The sequence below is a fragment of the Schistocerca nitens genome, chromosome 3 (assembly GCF_023898315.1).
Source record: "Schistocerca nitens isolate TAMUIC-IGC-003100 chromosome 3, iqSchNite1.1, whole genome shotgun sequence".
NCBI classification, from domain to species: domain Eukaryota; kingdom Metazoa; phylum Arthropoda; class Insecta; order Orthoptera; family Acrididae; genus Schistocerca; species Schistocerca nitens.
This window is the reverse complement of record NC_064616.1, coordinates 230,134,131-230,154,384: the sequence shown is the minus strand read 5'-3', so window position 1 is coordinate 230,154,384 and position 20,254 is coordinate 230,134,131.

Sequence of the window (20,254 nt, the reverse complement as noted above, 5' to 3'; positions counted from 1 at the left end):
ATCGAAAACTCTAACTCATGTCTGTGAAACGAATGGGACAGTTACGGGGGCACTGCAGGTTCAAATGGCTCTGAGCACTATGGGACTTAGGCACTGCAGGGATGAGCCTTTGTGTGCGGTGGGCAAACTAGGAGTCACTTCTGTTTGTGTAATACAAGTCCATGCGGAGCCAAACGGAAAGTGAAGATAACAATTCAGAAGGGCAACGTGAGATCCCGTAAGAGCCAATGTTGTTTTTTAGCAGTTTACGAAGATCATTGAGGCAAATGTCTCTCGGTTTTCGCCCTATAAAACATTTTAAGCAAACAGTTAAATTCAGCAAAGCACACAACAGAGTTCAGACGACTCACAAACGACTTTCCGCCTTCGCGAAGCTTTTTTTTCATTTTTTAATAGATTTTTGTCAGTTAGGTTAACTGTGGCAGCAAGAAGAGCATTTAGCATACTAATAACTAAAACCGTGAAAGAAAAGTAAAGTGAACCACACGACTAAGGGCAACGATAGGAGAACAAGTGGCTGATGTACCGCGAGGGTATCAACAGGAATAATAAGGAATACAATGAAATAACCTTTCTGAATTCCTGAATCTTATTATTGATGTTGTCACCCATCTATAATATCAGGACACGGCCTGTTGTCTCAAAGTAGCAGTAATTTTTCTGCAAAATGTAGTTTTCGTAAATAAAGACAGACCATCTTCAGTTCTACTTTTTAAGCATTCCAAAATACACTGAAGAGTCAAATAAACTGGTACAACTGCCTAATATCGTGTACGGCCCCCGCGAGTTTGTTTAAACTCAGGAGAGTGTTCCTGGAGCCCCCCTGTAGCAATTCTGGACGTGTGGGGTGTCGCATTGTCCTGCTGGAATTGCCCAAGACCGTCGGAATGCAAAATGGACACGAATAGATGCACGTGATCAAACAGGATGCTTACCTACGAGTCACTTGTCAGAGTCGTATTTAGACGTATCAGGGGTCTCATATCATTCCTACTGCACACGCGCCACACCATCACAGAGCCTCCACCAGCTTGAACAGTCCTTTGCTGACATGCAGGACCCATGGATTCATGAGGTTCTCTCCATACCCGTACACGTTCATCTGCTCGACAGAATTTTAGACGAGACTCATCCTACTAGGCAACATGTTTCCAGTCATCAACAGTCCAATGTCGATGTTGACGGGCCCAGGCGAGGCGTAAAGCCTTGTATCATGCAGTGATGAAGGGTACACGAGTGGGCCTTCGGCTCCGAAAGCCCATATCGATAAGGTTTCGTTGAATGGGTCGCACGCTAACACTTTTTGGTGCCCCATCACTGAAGTCTGCAGCAATTTGCGGAAGGGCTGCACTTCTGTCCCGTTGAACGATTCTCTTCAGTCGTCGTTGGTCCCGTTCTTGCAGGATCTCTTTCCGACCGCAGTGATGTCGGAGATGTTTTACCAAAAAATGGTTCAAATGGCTCTGAGCACTATGGGACTCAACTGCTGTAGTCATAAGTCCCCTAGAACTTAGAACTACTTAAACCTAACTAACCTAAGGACAGCACACAACACCCAGCCATCACGAGGCAGAGAAAATCCCTGACCCCGCCGGGAATCTAACCCGGGAACCCGGGCGTGGGAAGCGAGAACGCTACCGCACGACCACGAGATGCGGGCTGATGTTTTACCGGTTTCGTGATCTTCACGGTACACTTGTGATATAGTCGTATGGGAAAATCCCCACTTCATCCCTTCCTCTGAGATGCTGTGTCTCATTTCTCGTGCGCTGACTATAACACCACGTTCAAACTCACTTATCTCTTGATAAACTGCCATTGTACGAGCAGTAACCGGTGTAACGGCGCCAGACTCTTGTTTTCTTAAATAGGCGTTGACGACCGCAGCGCCGTATTCTGCCTGTTTACATATCGCTGTATTTGAATATGCAGCCTATACTAGTTTCTTTGACGCTTCAGTGTAAATAACTTAGGACAACAGTTTGAAATTACTCTAATTCGTCTGATTTATCTTTATCGGTGGCTGCAAACGGAACCAGTGTCGGGAGCTGTTAAGGTAGGACAGGGCAATTCAAGTACTAAGAGCAATACGTAAAGGCTGTCCAGTCAGAATGACACATCACAGCTACTGTTTGCTAAACAGTTAGTCATATAAGGAGAAAGAAACGCAAAGGTTTAGTGTCCTATCGACGAGGAGTAAGTTTTTCAACACTTGCTCAGATTCGACAAATATGTTAAAAGAGATAGGTCGTGTTATTTTCGAAGGAATTATACGGGCATTTCCCTTAAGTAATTAAGGGAAATTACGGACAACCTAAATCCGGATAGCAGAAAGCGGATACATTCTTCTTTTCCGACAGGATGCGATTCCTATGTCTCAACCACTGTGCCACCTCACTCGCTAGAATCTAAAATTTAGTGTATTCAGTTAGAATAACTGTTTGTAAATCACACATTCTCGACAGTGACTGGAAAATATTAAATTTTCGCTATTATCTCAGCACGTCCAAACAATGTTACAAATTGTATATTCAATCTCCACTCACTGCACAATCGCATCTTTTCTATGTCGAAAAACACAAGTGCGTTCTCTCTCCCTGGTCAGACTTCTTTCCATAGGGCTTGAATTAGGCAGCGCAAAGGTTAAGACACTGGACTCTATTCTGGATTAGTGGAGATAGAATCCCTGTGCAGTAATGCTGCATTATAGTTTACTTGATTCCCCGTGTCACTTAAGGTGTATGATGAAATGAGTCCTTGAACAATGCTATGCCAGATCTCCTTCCCCATTCTTGTTCAAACACGTGTATGCTTCATCGCTAATGATAACGCTATCAGAAAGGAGCAAAAGTTTCGTTATATTGGTTTTGCAATAAGTTGCAAGAGAGACTCTGAAAGAAGACGTGAGTGATAAATTATTTTCACTCTTGTTCTTTTCTTTTTGCTAAGAGTGTAAGGCACTATACAGAATGACACAAATCTCGATGAATAAACAAAAAACTGAAGTCTAAATTGTGTCCACTGTTAATGGCGGTAACTTTGGTGAATTAGATATCGTGTAAACATGGGGTTCTGATGTGATATGATGTGACGTGAAATGCTGTGACGTCGAACTTACTGACCGCGCTAATGAACTTGAGGAGCAGCTTGTGAGCCCATAACAAGCCGGCCGGCTGGTCGATACTCCTTCTCCTCCATGTGAAGTAATCGAAACGATTTATGGGCACACAAGGACACACAATCCCGCCATCCTGCTATAAAAGTACTAGTTCCACAGCTGGTGCAGTGGCGTCTACAAACTGGCTTGAGTGATTTAGAATTTCCTCGATAAACCTGAATTTCTAATAGAAATAAATTATCTACACAGCCTTGGTCGCGTCATCAACAGGTGTTTGAATAATAAAACAAAGTAATGATCTCAGCTCATAATGATCTCAGTTTCGTCCGATATTACACGTAAACATGTAAAATGGTCTGTGGGTGTACGTGCGGCAGAGAGAGAGAGAGAGAGAGAGAGAGAGAGAGAGAGAGACAGAGAGGTAAAGAGAGAGAGAGAGATTTCGCTTTCTTCTGTATGATCTTTGGCGGATCTGTGCACAATATACATGTAATGCAAGCTGCCCGACATCTCAATATTGCCTTTGGCGTGGAGCACTGCTACATATGTATAATACTGGCTGAGTACCCGTCGTTATCCGGGTATGTATTTATTCTAGTCATCTATTATCCCATCTCCTCTGTCCCCATCTCTCTGTTCACCTCCTCCACCCCATTTCCCTGTACATCTCTGTGCCTGTCTCCTCCTTACTCGCTCTCTGTCTCCTCCTCAACCCTACCTCTGTTAATCTGCTCCTCCCCCCTCTGTACATCTGCTCGTTTACGCTCTGTCTATCTCCTCCTCCCCTCCAATTCCATCTACTCTTGCCCTTCTCTCTGCCAAATCAGAGAGATTAGAGCCCACATAGAGGCATACCGACAATCTTTCTTTCCACGAACAATACGAGACTGGAATAGAAGGGAGAACCGATAGAGGTATTCAAGGTACCCTCCGCCACACACCGTCAGGTGGCTTGTGCAGTATGGATGTAGATGTAGATGTCCTCGTCCCCCTCTCTCTGCTCATCTGCTCCGCACCACTTTCTGTTTCCATCTCTTCTTCTCCCCCCTCTCCATGTGTATCACCTCCCCTTCCCTTTGTGTGACAATCTCCTCCTCTTCCCTCTCCCTGTCCATTTCCTCGTTACCCCTGGCGACTTCCTGTTCCCCTCTGCCTGTTCATCTCCTCTTCTCCAATCTCTCTGCCTCCTCGTGTCTGTCCATTTGCTGCTCTTTCCTTTCTCTGTCCATCTGCTCCTCTCCCCTCTATCTCTCCATTTCCTCCGCCCCTATCTCTGCCCATCTCAACCTCATCTTCTATGTACCTATCTCTTGCTTCCACCTTGCCATCTGTCCATCCCTCGCCCTCGCTTCTCTCCCCACGTTATCACACTCACCCCACCCCAATAGGAGGCTGGTGGTTCTTACCCCAACAGTATTTCTTTCCAAATTGCAAGTAATATGTGTAGCAAAGTTGGTTCATTCGTTCCAGAAGTTTAGGATGAGCTTTCTACCCATGACTTTTCCCACATACACACAAGTCAAATACAGTTCACACATGTTTAACATATTTCATGAGTATTTGCACACATATTTTACCTGTATGACTAGTGAATTTTGCCCAGCAGTTTCATTTTCACGCAGCCTGTGGCGTAGATATTTTTTTCTTCTCGGGATGGCGGGGCAAGGAAGGGGGGATGGCAGTTCGGTTCAGGTACAAGATGTTCATTCAGATCAATATTGCAGAATACCAGCAGCTGAATTTTCATAAACTGTTTCAGAGTTTTGAACTGGAACACACTACTAAATATTCTGGTATTATGGTGGTAGTTAGAAGTCGTAGTGCCAGGGTGAGAAGTATGCAACAAGACCCAGGAAACATTTTTTTAAGCACACAAGCACATGGAGTCTCAACTGGCAAATCAGAATCAAGAGACGCTACTCTCTCCCACCCCAGATAGCCATTCAATACAATACACAGCTTGTATGGATCTCAAAACCCGTCCACTAAAAGAAAATACAGAAGAAAAGTCCCAATAGAAGTAGATGCATACCATCTCGAACTAAAGAATATTATATTTATATCTGATGACGAACTACAGTTACAAATACTGAAATTTAGTCCTGTTATTGAACTTAACTGTAGTAGGTATAGGTGTAATATCTAAAGTGATATATGAAAATTTGTGCCAGACCAGTACCCAAACTCAGATTTCTCACCTATCGCGAGCGGTCGCCTTACCACTGAGGCAATCTGAGCGCTCCACCCAGAACGACCTAAACTGCCGTCTGTCACACACCTATGTATTTCTACTCATCTATTTTCGATTCATTTACACAGCCTCGCACATCTCTTGATAAGCTTGCAGATTTTTAGAATCAAGAGAACGAAAGGTCATACATTACCATTGTTATTTTCGTCACAGGCCCGTCTTCGCTTTATATATAGGGTGAGTCAAAAAATAGCTCTAAGTACTATGGGACTTAACATATGAGGTCATCAGTCCCCTAGACTTAGAACTACTTAAACCTATCTAACCTAAGGACATCACACACATCGATGCCCGAGGCAGGATTCGAACCTGCGACCGTAGCAGCCTCGTGGTTCCGGACTGAAGCACCTAGAACCGTTCTGTCACAGCGGACCTCGTGTTGTATGCTATGTTAGTTTTCGTCTTGTTTCTGTGCCTTATTGTACAGTACTGTCAACCCTGGGTACGTATTATGGTACCTTCTTCCAAACACGAATTCACTTATGTGTTTACTGTGATTGCGCCGTTTGTACTTACTAATGGTGTAGTACATTTACATTTTCTATCTTCCAGCACTTATTACCAATGGAAGTCTACTAATCGGGAATGGCGGATATGATATTCTGCTATGGTTTAGCAAATGGGCGTAGCCTGGGAGCCTGTGCCCTCTACTTCTTGAACAATTGCTGTACCCATTTATCTACAGCACGTTCAGGCCATAAGGCCACAGGATCATCAATGCAGATGGCGGTTCTGTCAATAGCTGTTGGAGAAGTGTGCCGCAGATCCACTGTTCAGATTCAAGATTTTATTTGCCAATGAGGCAGCGTTCCCAAGAGATGATGTGAATTTTCATAATCAGCATGTATGTGCAGTTTTAAATCCCTAGCAATTCAGGAAACAGGGCATCAACACCGATCTCAATCAACGAGTGGGCAGGCGTAATTGGCAATACATTAATAGGGCCATACGACCCACCACAAAAGTTAACTGGGGTGCATTATCTGGACTTTCTCATTAATGTGTTTCCTACCTTGCTGGAGGCTGTTCCATTGCAGCAACGAATACAAATGTAGTTCATGCTTGATGGTGCACCAGCACACTCTCGTCATAATGTGCGCGAAGATCTGATGCAGACATTTCAGGACTGCTGGATTGGTCGGGAAGGGGGCAGTGGGCTTTGTGGAGTGGGGGGGGGGGGGGGGAAGAGGTGAAGCACACCTGGGCCTGCTCGTTCCCAGACCTCAATCCCCTAATCTTTTGTTTATGGTGACACTGGTCAGGGCGGGGGCGGGGGCTTGAGGGAGAGGGAGAAGACAGGAAGCACACCTTGGCCTGCTCGTTCCCAGATCTGAATCCCCTAAGCTTTTGGTTATGGGGATACTTGGAGGAATTGGCCTACACCACGCCAGTCGACGATGTGCGAACAGCACACAGTTGTGACTTCAATGCATGCCAGCAAGCAGAACAAGAACCGGGTATACTTCAAAGGATGCATCATTCCTTACGCCAAAGGGCAGAGGAGTCCATTGTCATGAATGGACGCCACATTGAACACCTCTCGTACACCTCAGAAAGTATGCATTTCCATATCTATTTTTATTGGAATTAGTTTTCTTGCTTCGATATGTACTGCCACCTCTCAAAGTACTCAACACTTTCGCTTGAACCCCCTGTATATAAGCAAGCAAAATCTCATTTTTTATATTTCTGCCGCCATAATGGCACACTTGCCCGCCGTGAACTTTATAGAAAATCACAACCTACTAGCTGCACGCCGCAGGCAAGGGCGGTGTATGTGGGCGCCTCCTGTTTGACAGGGACGATGCCGTAGCACCCTTAATGCACTTGTACGTGGGAGATGTTATACATGTCGTCTAGTAATAAAATAAGAGTTTAATGAAAGATACAAATATCTGTCTACACTTTGCCAATTATTGAATGGCTGAATTCTGATGCAATGAACACTAAATAACTGAACTAAACGTTGTCCGAACAGGCCTTGGAAGGCCCAACGGTACCGACTTGCCGGCGTGTCATCCTCAGCCCACAGGCATCACTGCGGATATGGAGGGACATGTGGTCAGCACACCGCTCTCCCGGCCGTATGTCAGTTTACGAGACGGAAGCTGCTACTTCTCAATCGAGTAGCTCATCAGTTTGCCTCACAAGTGCTGAGTGCACCCCGCTTACCAACAGTACTCGGCAGACCAGATGGCCACCCACCCAAGCGCTAGCCCAGCCCGCCAGAGGTGTATCACTGCGGCAAGGCTGTTGGCCAATGATCACTAAAACTACACTTAATTTTTTTTCCAGTGCAAAGTTTTACGGCCCCAGTATTTTGTCGCCCTGTGCAGCTGTGCACGTTCCACCTGCCTAAATACGGCGCCCTCAGTCACTACACAGATGTGCTTCTCCAATACATTAGAAGAATGGTAACGCTTTCCAGGTCGGCACAGTACTCGCTGATAACTGTCATACGGGGTGGTGTAGAGCCACGATTCGAAGTTGAAGACATGCGACACCATTCATCAGTAGTCCTTGGTTCCCGTTCGCGGTACCACATCAAGCGTAGTCGTTTGTGTTGCGATGTTAAAAACAGCCGGGATCCCCTAGTCCAGCTGCTTCCAGTGTCCGGGCAGCGATGCACGATGAGACAGAATATTGCAGGGAATCCATAACCTGGTCTCGAATGGCAGACGCGGATGTGCCGTGGCTACGACATTCTTAATGCACAATTCGGATATTCTCCCTCGTGGAGGTCAGACTTCGTCGGCTGGAATCTTGACGACGAGAATGCTTGCCCTCACGTTCCCGTGCGGTCCAACATTGGGCCAATGTCACACCCGAATGCCCCACAAATCTGGATACTGTAATGTTCGACCAGACAGACAAACGGATACCCACAACGAGGCCACTTTCAAATTCTGACAGCTGCTAATGACGCTCTCTAACACGAGTACGCGGCATCTCCGTTTCCTTCATAGTAATCTCTCCAAACATGATACAGTTCACGGTCCTTATATAGGGCCGGCCTGTGTGGGCGAGCGGTTCTAGGCGCTTCAGTCTGGAACCGCGCGACCGCTACGGTCGCAGGTTCGAATCCTGCCTCGGCCATAGATGTGTGTGATGTCCTTCGGTTAGTTAGGTTTAAGTAGTTCTAAGTTCTAGGGGAGTGATGACCTCAGATGTTAAGTCCCATAGTGCTAAAAAAAATATTCAAAAAATGTGTGTGAAGTCTTATGGGACTTAACTGATAAGGTCATCAGTCGCTAAGCTCACAGCCTACTTAACCTAAATTATCCTAAGGACAAACACACACACCCATGCCCGAGGGAGGACTCGAACCTCCGCCGGGACCAGCCGCACAGTCCATGACTGCAGCCCCTCAGACCGCTCGGCTAATCCCGCGCGGCCATAGTGCTCAGAGCCATTTGAACCTTATACAGGGTGATTCACGAAGATATGCAAATATTTTAATACATTACTCAATAAGTAAAACTAAAGAAAAAGGTTCATATAAACATAGGTCCGCAAATGTTTAGTTGCGGAGTTACGGCTAATAAAAGATTTTGACTAATTTTCGCTAATATCAAGCCATCGCAAAAATGTACGAGCTTAAAGTAAAGCACGATTTTCATTTATTTTGTTGTCATTGGTCTGGTCTATGTCCCAGAAGTGTATCTGCAGTAGTTTTCCAGAACATCCAGAGAAGCAAAGATTATTGTACACTATGTAATCAAACATATCCAGACACCTGGCTGAAAATGACTTACGACTTCGTAGCGCCCTCCATCGGTAATGCTGGAATTCAATATGGTTTTGGCCCATCCTTAGCCTTGATCACAGCTTCCGCTCTCACGGGCATACGTTCAATCAGGTGCTGGAAGGTTTCTTGGGGTATGGCAGCCCATTCCTCACGGAATGATGCACTGAGGAGAGGTATCGATGTCGGTCAGTGAGGCCTGGCACGAAGTCGGCTTTCTAAAACATCCCAAAGGTGTTCTATGGGATTTAGTTCAGGACTCTGTACAGACCTGTCCATTACAGAGATGTTACTGTCGTGAAACCACTCCGCCACAGGCTGTGCATTATGAACGGGTGCTTGATCGTGTTTCGTGTTGAAAGGTGCAATCTCCATTCCCGAATTGCTCTTCAACAGTGGGAAGCAAGAAGATGCTTAAAACATCAATGCAGACCTGTACTGTGATAGTGCCACCCAAAACAACAAGGGGTTCAGGTCCCATTCACGAAAAACACGACCACACCGTACACCACCGCCTCCGAATTTTACTTTTGGCACTACATACGCGTGCAGATGACGTTCACCGGGGCATTCGCCATACCCACACTCTGCCATCGGTTCGCCACGTTGTGTACCATGATTTGTCACTCCACACAACGTTTTTCCACTGTTCAATCGTCTAATGTTTACTCTCCTTACATCAAGTGAGGCGTCGTTTTGCATTTAACGGCGTGAAGTGTGGCTTAAGAGCAGCTGCTCGGCCATAAAATCGAAGTTTTCTCACCTCCTGCCTAACAGTCATAGTACTTGCAGTGGATCCTGATGCAGCTTGGAATTCCTGTGTGAAGGTCTGGATAGATGTCTGCATATTACACATAACGACCCCCTTCAACTGTCGGCGATCTCTGTCACTCAACAGACGAGGTCGGCCTGTACGCTTTTGTGCGGTACGTGTCCCTTCACGTTTCCACTTCACCATCACATCGGAAACAGTGGAGCTAAGGATGTTTAGCGGGGTGAGGGGGGGGGGGGGGGGAAATCTCGCGTACACACGTATGACACAAGTGACACCCAATCACATGGTCCCGTTCGAAGTCCGTGAGTTCCGCGGAGCGCCCCAATCTGCTCTCTCACGATGTCTAATGACTACTGAGGTCGCTGATACAAAGTACCTGGCAGTAGATGGCAGCACAATGCATCTAATATGAAGAACATATGTTGTTGGGGGTGTCCGGACACTTTTGATCATATAGTGTATGTCATGCCCTAGCGCTCTTTCCTGCCATGGTAATTGAGAATGTTGTGTCTCATTTACTTCTCTTGCTGACTCACCTTGTAGCGGATGTGATATAGCGTTGTACACAATGGTTCCGTATTCGAATCGACAGCCTGTCGAGATGGTTTTTACTTGTGGTAAGGCAAATGGCAATGGACAGCGAGCAGCGAGGTTGTATCAGGAGACTTATCCTCGCTGACAACAACCACAGAATTCAATGTTTGCAAGAGTGTTTGGCCGTTTGTCTGAGACAAGGTCGTTTCAAGAAGCAGGAAACCATGAAGAACGTACCCGAAATGTCCGGACACCAGACTTGGAGGTAAATGTGATTAACACCAAGGAATGCGACTGCCGAGTCAGTACCAGGCAGTTGCCCCGCCAGTACAGGATAAGCCAGACGACAGTGTGGAACATTCTCCATGACAGTTGTTACAACCTTATCGCTTACAGCGTGTGCAGCGCTTACTAGCGACTAACTTACCACATCAGAAACAGTTTTGTCACTGGTTCCTTTGCCAGCAACCATGATTCCGGGATTTGTGTCATCCATCCTATTCACAGAGGCCACATTCATGCTTAGTGGTATCTTCGACTTTCATAACAGTTATTTGTGGCATAGTATGCAGAACCTCCATGGTATCGTGACAGCGAATCATCAGCAGAGATGCAGCCGGAACGTGTGGGCCGGGATAATTGGCGACCGTATTTTGGGACCAGTCTTCCTTCCACGTCGGCTAACAGGCCGGAACTATGGGCGTTTCTTGCGTGTGAATTTTCCTCCCCTGCTGGAAGAATTGCCACTGATGATTTGAAGTGTTATGTGGGTGCCACATGACGGTTCTCCAGGACACTTCGCCATCAACCTCCGGGCGCTTATTAATCTTGTCTTCTCTGGTCGATGGGTCGGACGAGGGATTTCAGTTACACGGCCTGCTCGTTCACCGGCTCTCAACCCGTGCGATTTCTGGTTATGGGACCATCTCAAAAGTGTCGTGTAGGCAGAGCCCGTTGCAGATGTGGAGACACTGGAACAGCGTATTCATGCTGCCTTTGAAACTGTTCGGATGGACGATGTGAACGTGTGAGACAGAACTTGCTGCGGCGCGTACACGTATGTATTGAGGAACACGGAAACCATTTTCAAAACAATCTGTAACTGTGGCTGCGTGGTACAGCGAGTATTAGACCACAGCCTCTGTAATAATGTATGACTGAATAAATGGTCTTTAGCATGGAAACCATGCATTTCCGGACGTAAGTTCATTAGACCTTTCTTGCTCCGTATCCTCTCATTGATCAATGCCTAGAGTTGTACACTGTGAAGAAAATCACCCTGTAGAAACGTAGCGCAGGGAGTCTCAGACGTCAGCAGGGGGCTGGTGCCGACCGCGCGTGGCACCATCCAGCTGAGCGGGCTGACGTAAAGATCGTGCGAAGGTAACTGGCAAGGAAGGTGCGGTATCGCAGTCGGTGCTCCATTTCATTGTCGGCGGTTCGTATGTACTAACAGAAGTCAAGGCGTGATTTATCGCCATCGTTATGCAGGTAAGTGATCGTCTTTCCCCTGACCCATGCAACAGCGTGGATGGTGGGGACATGAGTGTCCTCAGGATGGATGAAAGTCTTTGGGTCAATCGAATCCGACGGAACGCGGAGTTAGCAGGCAGCGAACTGTCGATCCACCTTATAGAAGTCATTGGCGGCAGCACAAATCAGGTGGCAGGCATCATCGTCCACGAGGTGGTACCCGACAATCCTATTGCGTGAAGACATTGATTTGTGCCGCATTTTGTACATAGAACATGACAACATGTTGGAGGGAATAATGGCTAGTGGACATGGCGCCAAATCGTGGACCACCGCGTCGATGGATGTTTGAGTTCTACGTTGTTGAGGGATATGCAGCGCAGTAGTGGAGTGTAGAAACCTTTGGTTCGAGGAAGGCCCGTGCTAGATAAGTGAGTGGGAGCGTTACTGAAGTCGATGATGAAATCCTAAATGTGTGCCATATGGGGCGTGATGTGTCCTACTGATACCGGCGGTGATATGGACGTGGGCATAAGGGTGTCCAGCAAGCTGCACGTAAGGGAGGCGCCCTGTCCCTAACCTATTGCATGGTGGTCACGTACATAGACGCTGCTCGGAGTGGCACTTTGGTAAGACCGAGGCTCCCCGCTCTCATATGGAGGTTGAGCGTTTCGTAACAAACCTTAAAGAGCGTAGAGGCTATAAGAAAGTAGCCCGACGCGACCTGGATGCTGCGTCCAATATCTGGTGGCAGTGGGATGTGGGCCACATTGGACGTCATATGTTGATTGAGGTATTGGACACTTTATAAAGAATCGGGTCGGCGGAGGAGATTTTGTCGCACTCCCATGCGGATAAATTAAAAAGTACGCTGAAAATTAATGGCAGCTGAGCCGCGGCGCACATTGGGGATGAAAATTAATACCAAGGTATCGTTGGTTCTGCAAGCACTGGAGGGGTGCTAAGTCGTCGTGTGAGAGGTCGCGTCCAATGGACATCGCCGAGGTTTTAGCGACATGCATGGTACTGCCTGCTGCAGCTCCGTACACTGCTGTCAAATCGGCTACCATCTGTGTTTTGGTCGGCTAGCGGACTAAGAGGAGAAGCAAGTCCGCATACGCAAAACGAAAATTCTGCTACCGCAACGTGAGACCAGAAAGGTACCTCAGCTAAGGAGTAGGGTAATCGCTCTGTTCACTACGGAGAGAGTACTTGCGCTCGCTATTCTGCATTATTTTTCCATCCTTGTAACAAATGCCGATCAAATAAGGTCTTTTGTAACAGTTTACATTTGGTGTACATTTATGAGCTATTATACGTTTGTAGCGGACATCTGATTCTCTCAGTAAATGATCTGTTCTCTTCAGCATGAGAGATACTGCACGGAGACAAACACACTCCTCAAATGGTAGGAGAGAGTGGCTGCGAACAGTGAGTGGATGTCATAGGGACGCACAACAATCAATACTTGAAGTATTGCTGATACAAAGCACTTCACCTGGCCTCGGCCGGAGGGTTGAGCGTGGGAGGAGCACGTGACTGTCTCCATGGTTACGGCCGGCGCGGACAGCTATTGATCGGGTAGCAGCGCCAGCGGGAGGAAATGCTGTCTTTCATATAATGAATAACTTAACGTTTACGAACTGCGCTGGCTTGCTACGTGGCTGTCCTAGACTAGAGTCCCAACTTGAACGTAAGTTTCTGTTTTAAAATTCACATTACTGAGTGAATTCTTCAGACTGACACAAAACGTTCACAGAAATGATTGCAGATATATTTCAGTAACGAATATAAGACTATACAAGTAAGTAATCAAGATTATAAGGTAGTGAATAAATTTATGATGAGTGTATCAAAAGATGTACTGTCCGCATGCCCAAATGGCCGAAAAGCGAAAACAAGATAAAAGTGGCCGGCCGGAGTGGCCGAGCGGTTCTAGGCGCTGCAGTCTGGAACCGCGCGACCGCACCGGTCGCAGGTTCGAATCCTGCCTCGGGCATGGATGTGTGTGATGTCCTTAGGTTTGTTAGGTTTAAGTAGTTCTAAGTTCTAGGGGACTGATGACCTCAGAAGTTAAGTCCCATAGTGCTCAGAGCGACATGAACCAAGATAAAAGTAATTTTTGAAGAGACTATGTGCACACAAGAGAGATAAGCCAAGGGCATCTGACTCGTTATTGTAATTTTCTGAACAGACAACATGCAGGTACATAATTACTTGCTGGTACTGAAATTTATATTTCAAAGTATGTCATTTTGCAAAAATTTCAGTTCACGGTGCGAAAACTTTCAGATTAAAATTATGTTCGCCTTATCGTTTTCATTCGTAAGGTAACGTGCTGCTCACCAGATACACAGCCTGTGGAGTTTTGTTGACTCTTAGCAGCAACACTAGTGCAGTATAAAGAAAAATAACGTTTTTCCTTGTAAATATAACACTCTTCTTCAAGAAATGCAAACAGGAAACGTTTCATACAATAAATTCTTGTTTTAAATTAAAAAAAAAATATTTCTGTCATCACTCTGTCCCTTAAGAAACGCAAACAGCAAACACTTCATGTAATGAATGTTCTCTATTAGAGCAAAAGAAATTGTTTGTTACTTATGGGACTCACTGCTGAATACAACGACAATGAGAACATTTTCATAAATTAAAAATCGCAGTTAGTGTTAAATACCGAATACAAGACACAATTATTGTTGTTCATAATCGTTTACATGCTGTTAGCTAAATTTATATTCCATGGCTGCGTCAAACATGGTGCGTTAACAATTTTCCTAGTTACTAATACGTTCTCACTAAAAGAAAGACTGAGTTTAGGCTGCATAGCATGCAGATATTTATTCACATAATTGATTACAAATGATAAGGTGTAAGACGAACTTCGAAATAAACAAACAGGATGCAAGAAGAATAAATTCTAAATTCACAAACCCTGTAAGCTATCAGTTTGAAGATTCTCTTATAGAAGAGCCAGCCGAAGTGGCCGTGCGGTTAAAGGCGATGCAGTCTGGAACCGCAAGACCGCTACGGTCGCAGGTTCGAATCCTGCCTCGGGCATGGATGTTTGTGATGTCCTTAGGTTAGTTAGGTTTAACTAGTTCTAAGTTCTAGGGGACTAATGACCTTAGCAGTTGAGTCCCATAGTGCTCAGAGCCATTCTCTTATAGAAGAAGCAGAGAACTTAGGGTCAAGCGTTACAATTGGCCTCGGAATAAGAGAGAAACATAAAAGACATTGTGACAAGGGTCAGTATGACGGAAGAATTCAACAGCCTACGAAATTTGTAAAATTAAATAGACAGCACTTGAGCAGTACATCAAACAGAAGGAAGGGAAGTTGGAACCCACAATCTCTCTAAAATTACGTGTCAAATCAGTCTCGTTGACTTCTTCGTCAAAAGAGTGGTAAACTGATTCCATTTTGGTAAACGAATCAGAATGCTAGAAGAAGATACATGACTATTTCATAAAAATACCCATTGCTATTCGATATTGTCCCTTAAAAGTGGAAGAAAGAATTATTCCCCTGTGTGTGTGTGTGTGTGTGTGTGTGTGTGTGTGTGTGTGTGTGTGTGGGCGGGTGGGTGAGTGGGTGGGTGGCCTTGTGTGTGTGTGTTTTTGTGCGTGGGTGGGTGCGTGCGTGGGTGGGTGAGTGGGTGGTTGGGTGTGCGTGTGAAGAAGTGGGAGAGGGAAGGAGCACGGCGGTGGGGGAGGTGAAGCTGGGTGAGAGGCAGAAGGAGGGATCCAGAATCATGTTCCAAATTAAGTGTCCAATCAAAATGTCAAATGGATTTCTGTTGAAGACTATACAAGGGAGGAATAAGAGAATCGTGGATACTGCCTAAGGGATGAGCAGTGAAGTCGCTAGTACAGAAGTATTATTAGTGGACATTATGGGGTGTGTCCACCCTTCACCTTTGTCGTTAAATGACAGTTGTAAGCAGCGAGTGTCATTCAAACACACTCTTTAGTTACAAGTCACAGAACACTTATAACAAGAAGAGTTTACAGCAAGTCATGTCTGCAAAAGTGTGTATTGCAAATTAGAGATACAAATGTGTTGAACACCTCAATTTCCAGCATCCTACCCACCCTTGTCATCCTCCAGGGTGGGATGACCAGCTGAACCGGACGTACTGTCTGCTGTCCTCTCCGCTTTAAACAGCTTTCTATTTTCCCTTTCCTCCACAGTCTCGGGCGTCCGTCCTCTTGAATCAACGACAGATCACCTGGTCGGAAGGCAACAGATCTAGCAATGTGCCTCTAAATTCGTGGAATCTCCTAAGCTCCTGGTCCACCTTTGCCAGAAGTCGTCTGCCAGTTTTTGGCGTAGTTTACATCCTTTTGTCAGATTGTGGGTGACAGTGGCTTCTGGTCCAGTGGGCAGTTTTAATAAGCCATCACCAACCAGAAATTGTGCTGGCGTCAGAGGTTCTGTATCATCATCCAGAGAGATTGGCCTCGAGTTTAGTGCGGCTTCAGTGATGGCCAGACTGTCACAGAGTTGTTCTGAAGTTAATGTTGATCGTCCCAACACCCTCTGTAAGCTTCGCCTGACGGCTCCCTTCGTGCTCTCCCACCATCTTTCCAACCAAGACGCTTGTGACACAATGAATTTCCGCGTGATCCCGTTCTTGGCGAAGAAGCGATGGGTCTTTCAGGCGGTCAGTGAGTTTCATAGTTCTTACAATTCTTTGTTGGTAGAGTAAAAGGTCTTTGCGTTGTCGGTGTAGATTGTGTGAGGTAGTCGACGTCTACTAACAAATCTCTGTGAAACCATCAAATGTGTCTGTCGATGTTCATATTAGAGCAAAGTTCTAAAAGTATTGCACATGTTGCTGCGTTAGCGAAGAGAGTTGTACAGGCCGTTTCCATGGTCATATATATCTTGATGTAGAGAGGCCCTGAAAAGTCTATGCCAGTGACAGTAAAGAGATTAGATGGTCTCATTCGATCTGCACGTGGAGGTGCTTCAATTTTTTGTGCTCTTGGATCCTTCATGATCTTGCATGGCAAGCATATATACATTACCCCTTTAATGGTTTGAGGACCTTTAAATATCCTAAATTCTTTCCAAAGTTCGGATAACACTATTCTGACACCAAGATGATGAATATCAACGTGTTTGCCAACTGTGAGACGTCTCGTAAGGTGATGTAACTACTCTATAAGTATTGGATGTCGCTGTTCCCAGACGGATGAGTCCATCTTGAATGAATAGATGAAAGCGCCCAATTTTAGATTCTTGCTGGGTCGGTTCACCGTTCTGGAGTGCATAAAATTCCCTCGTGAAACATTGGCGTTACACTGTTTTAATCCAGTAAGCGCTTGCACTTGTAAGATCGATTTTTGTGAACTCTTCAGAAAGTTTTTCTTTCCAACAAATGTTATGTGTGAAGCGTAGGATCCAACCCGCCGTATCGCATTCGGGAGGACGACGGTTCAATCCCGTCTCCGGCCATCCTGATTTAGGTTTTCCGTGATTTCCCTAAATCGTTTCAGGCAAATGCCGGGATGGTTCCTTTGAAAGGGCACGGCCGATTTCCTTCCCAATCCTTCCCTAACCCGAGCTTGCGCTCCGTCTCTAATGACCTCGTTGTCGAAGGGACGTTAAACACTAACCACCACCACCACCACCAACCCGCCGTACGATTTAATCTTCAGCAGGAACTGAATCAGGAAATGTCTATGATGCCAAGAGGTGTAGCAATGCCATCACAGGTTTTTTACATTCTTCCTTTCTTGCGGTAGATCATGACTCATGTTTGGAGTACCAGATGGCCAACTTCCTCCGTGCGTGTAAGCCATGGTCGTCCCTGCCACCAAACTTATGCAGATTGGATCTGATTATCAATAAGGCCCAGTATTAGGTGATCCGCTGGGTTGTCACTTCCAGAACAATGTCTCCACTGACTAGGCGAAGTGTATTTATGAATATCTGTCACTCTGTTGCAGATGAAAGTCTTCCATCGATTCGCGTAACTGCGTATCCAGCCCAAGGTCACCGTGGCGCCCGTCCACAAAGTTGCCTGAGTAATGTCGTACCCTGCATTTGTGCAGGAATAACTTAGCTCCAAAAAGTTCACCTAGAAGTTTCAGACGTGACAATATTATCCTTTTGACAGGTACAGGTCTGTTCTTGCTACAGTCTAAGTGAATCATTGTATTGTCGTGTACAACAATGTGGATGAACACAGCTGCCCCATACCGTTGTTCCGGAGCTTCACAAAATACTTGAATTAGAACATCGTGATCTTTAGTAGTTAATATCCATTGCGGGATATGGAGAGATATAGAGGTACAATGAACACCCAAGTATTCCATAGTGTTGCCAGATTGTTGGACAGCAATTCATTCCAATCAGTTCCCCTACACCAGGTTCCTTGGACTAATAATTTTGCCATGATTCACACTTGACAGAATAACCCTAGTCGTAAAAATTACCTGTAGTCTTAATAGTTTGCTTTTGGTGGTAGGTCTATCAGATAAATTTTCTGTGACGTCAACCGTGTTAATGTATAAACTGTCGATTGCTGTGTCCCAGTACACGCCTAAAACTTGAGTAGCTCCAATAATCTCTCGCCCTTCGGTTTTTCATACGTTCTGTAACTAATTTGAAGTAGTGGCCAATAGCGCTAATACACTGGAGCGCCAAAGAAACTGGTATAGGCATGCATATTCAAATACAGAGATATGTAAACAGGCAGAGTATGGAGCTGCGGGCGGCAACGCCTATATAAAACAAGTGTCTGGCGCAGTTGTTAGATCGGCTACTGCTGCTACATTGGCAGGTTATCAAGATTTAAGCGAGTCTGAACGTGGTGTTATAGTCGGCGCACGAGCGGTGGAACACAGCCTCTCCGGGGTAGCGATATGTACCGTGAATATCAGGAATCCGCTAAAACATCAAATCTCCGACATCGGTGCGGCCGGAAAAAGATCATGCAAGAACGGGACCAACGACGACCGAAGAGAATCTTTCAGCGTGACAGAAGTACAACCCTTCCGCAAACTGTTGCAGATTTCAATGCTGGGCCATCAACAAGTATCAACGTGCGAACCATTCAACGAAACATCATCGATACGGGCTTTCGGAGCTGAAGGCCTACCCGTGTACCCTTGACGACTGCACGACACAAAGCTTTACGCCTCGCCGGCCCGTGTGGCCGTGCGGTTCTAGGCGCATTAGTCAGGAACCGCGTGACCGCTACGGTCTCAGGTTCGAATCCTGCCTCGGGCATGGATGTGTGTGATGTCCTTAGGTTAGTTAGGTTTAAGTAGTTCTAAGTTCTAGGGGACTGATGACCTCAGATGTTAAGTCCCATAGTGCTCAGAGCCATTTGAACCATTTTTACGCCTCGCCTGGACCCGTCAACACTGACACTGGTCTGCTGATGACTGGGAACGTATTGCCTGGTCGGACGAGTCTCGTTTCAAATTGTAGCGAGCAGATTGACGTGTACGGATATGGAGACAACCTCATGAATCCATGGCCCTGCTTGTCGGCGTGGGATTGTTCAAGTTGGTGCAGGCTCTGTAATGGTGTGGGGCATGTGCAGTTGGGATGGGACCTCTGATACGTCTAGATACTACTCTGAAAGATGACACGCAAGTAAGCATCGTGTCTGATCATCTGCATCCATTCATGTCCATTGTGCATTCCGATGGACTTGGGCAATTCCAGCAGGAAAATGCGACGTCCCACACGTCCAGAATTGCTACAGAGTGGCTCCAGGAACACTCTTCTGCGGTTAAACACTTCTGCTGGTCACCAAACTCCTCACACATGAACATTATTGAGCATATCTGGGATGCCTTGCAACGTGCTGTTCAGAAGAGATCTCCACTCCCACGTACTGTTAATTGATTTACAGCCAGGCTTGCAGGATTCATGGTGACAGTTTCCTCCAGCAGTACTTTAGACATTAGTCGAGTCCATGCCATGTCGTGTTGCGGCACTTCTGCGTGCTCGCGAGGCCCCTACACGATGTTAGGCCGGTGTACCAATTTCCTTCTCTATTCAGTGTAGAAAGTTCAATATTTTCATGAGAGCTGTTACTTCATAATACATAGCAATAGATTCAGTGTCGTCATTAGCGCCAAATTCGAAGTCATCCATGAAAACACTGTTGACTACTATCCGCTCGGCGACAGGAAACGTGGTCTTATGTTTCGAAACATGTTGTGTCTTCGTTGCTCGAAAGCAAGAATGGATGGCATGTCACATGAATCGGAGGTCTAGTGAAGCGGTAAGTCATATGATAAATCCTATGAATTCAGTTGACAATATAGCATAAACTACAGCTAGTTTTCCAAATTATTTATTCTTCCACTTTCTTGATATACAGTGTCTGAA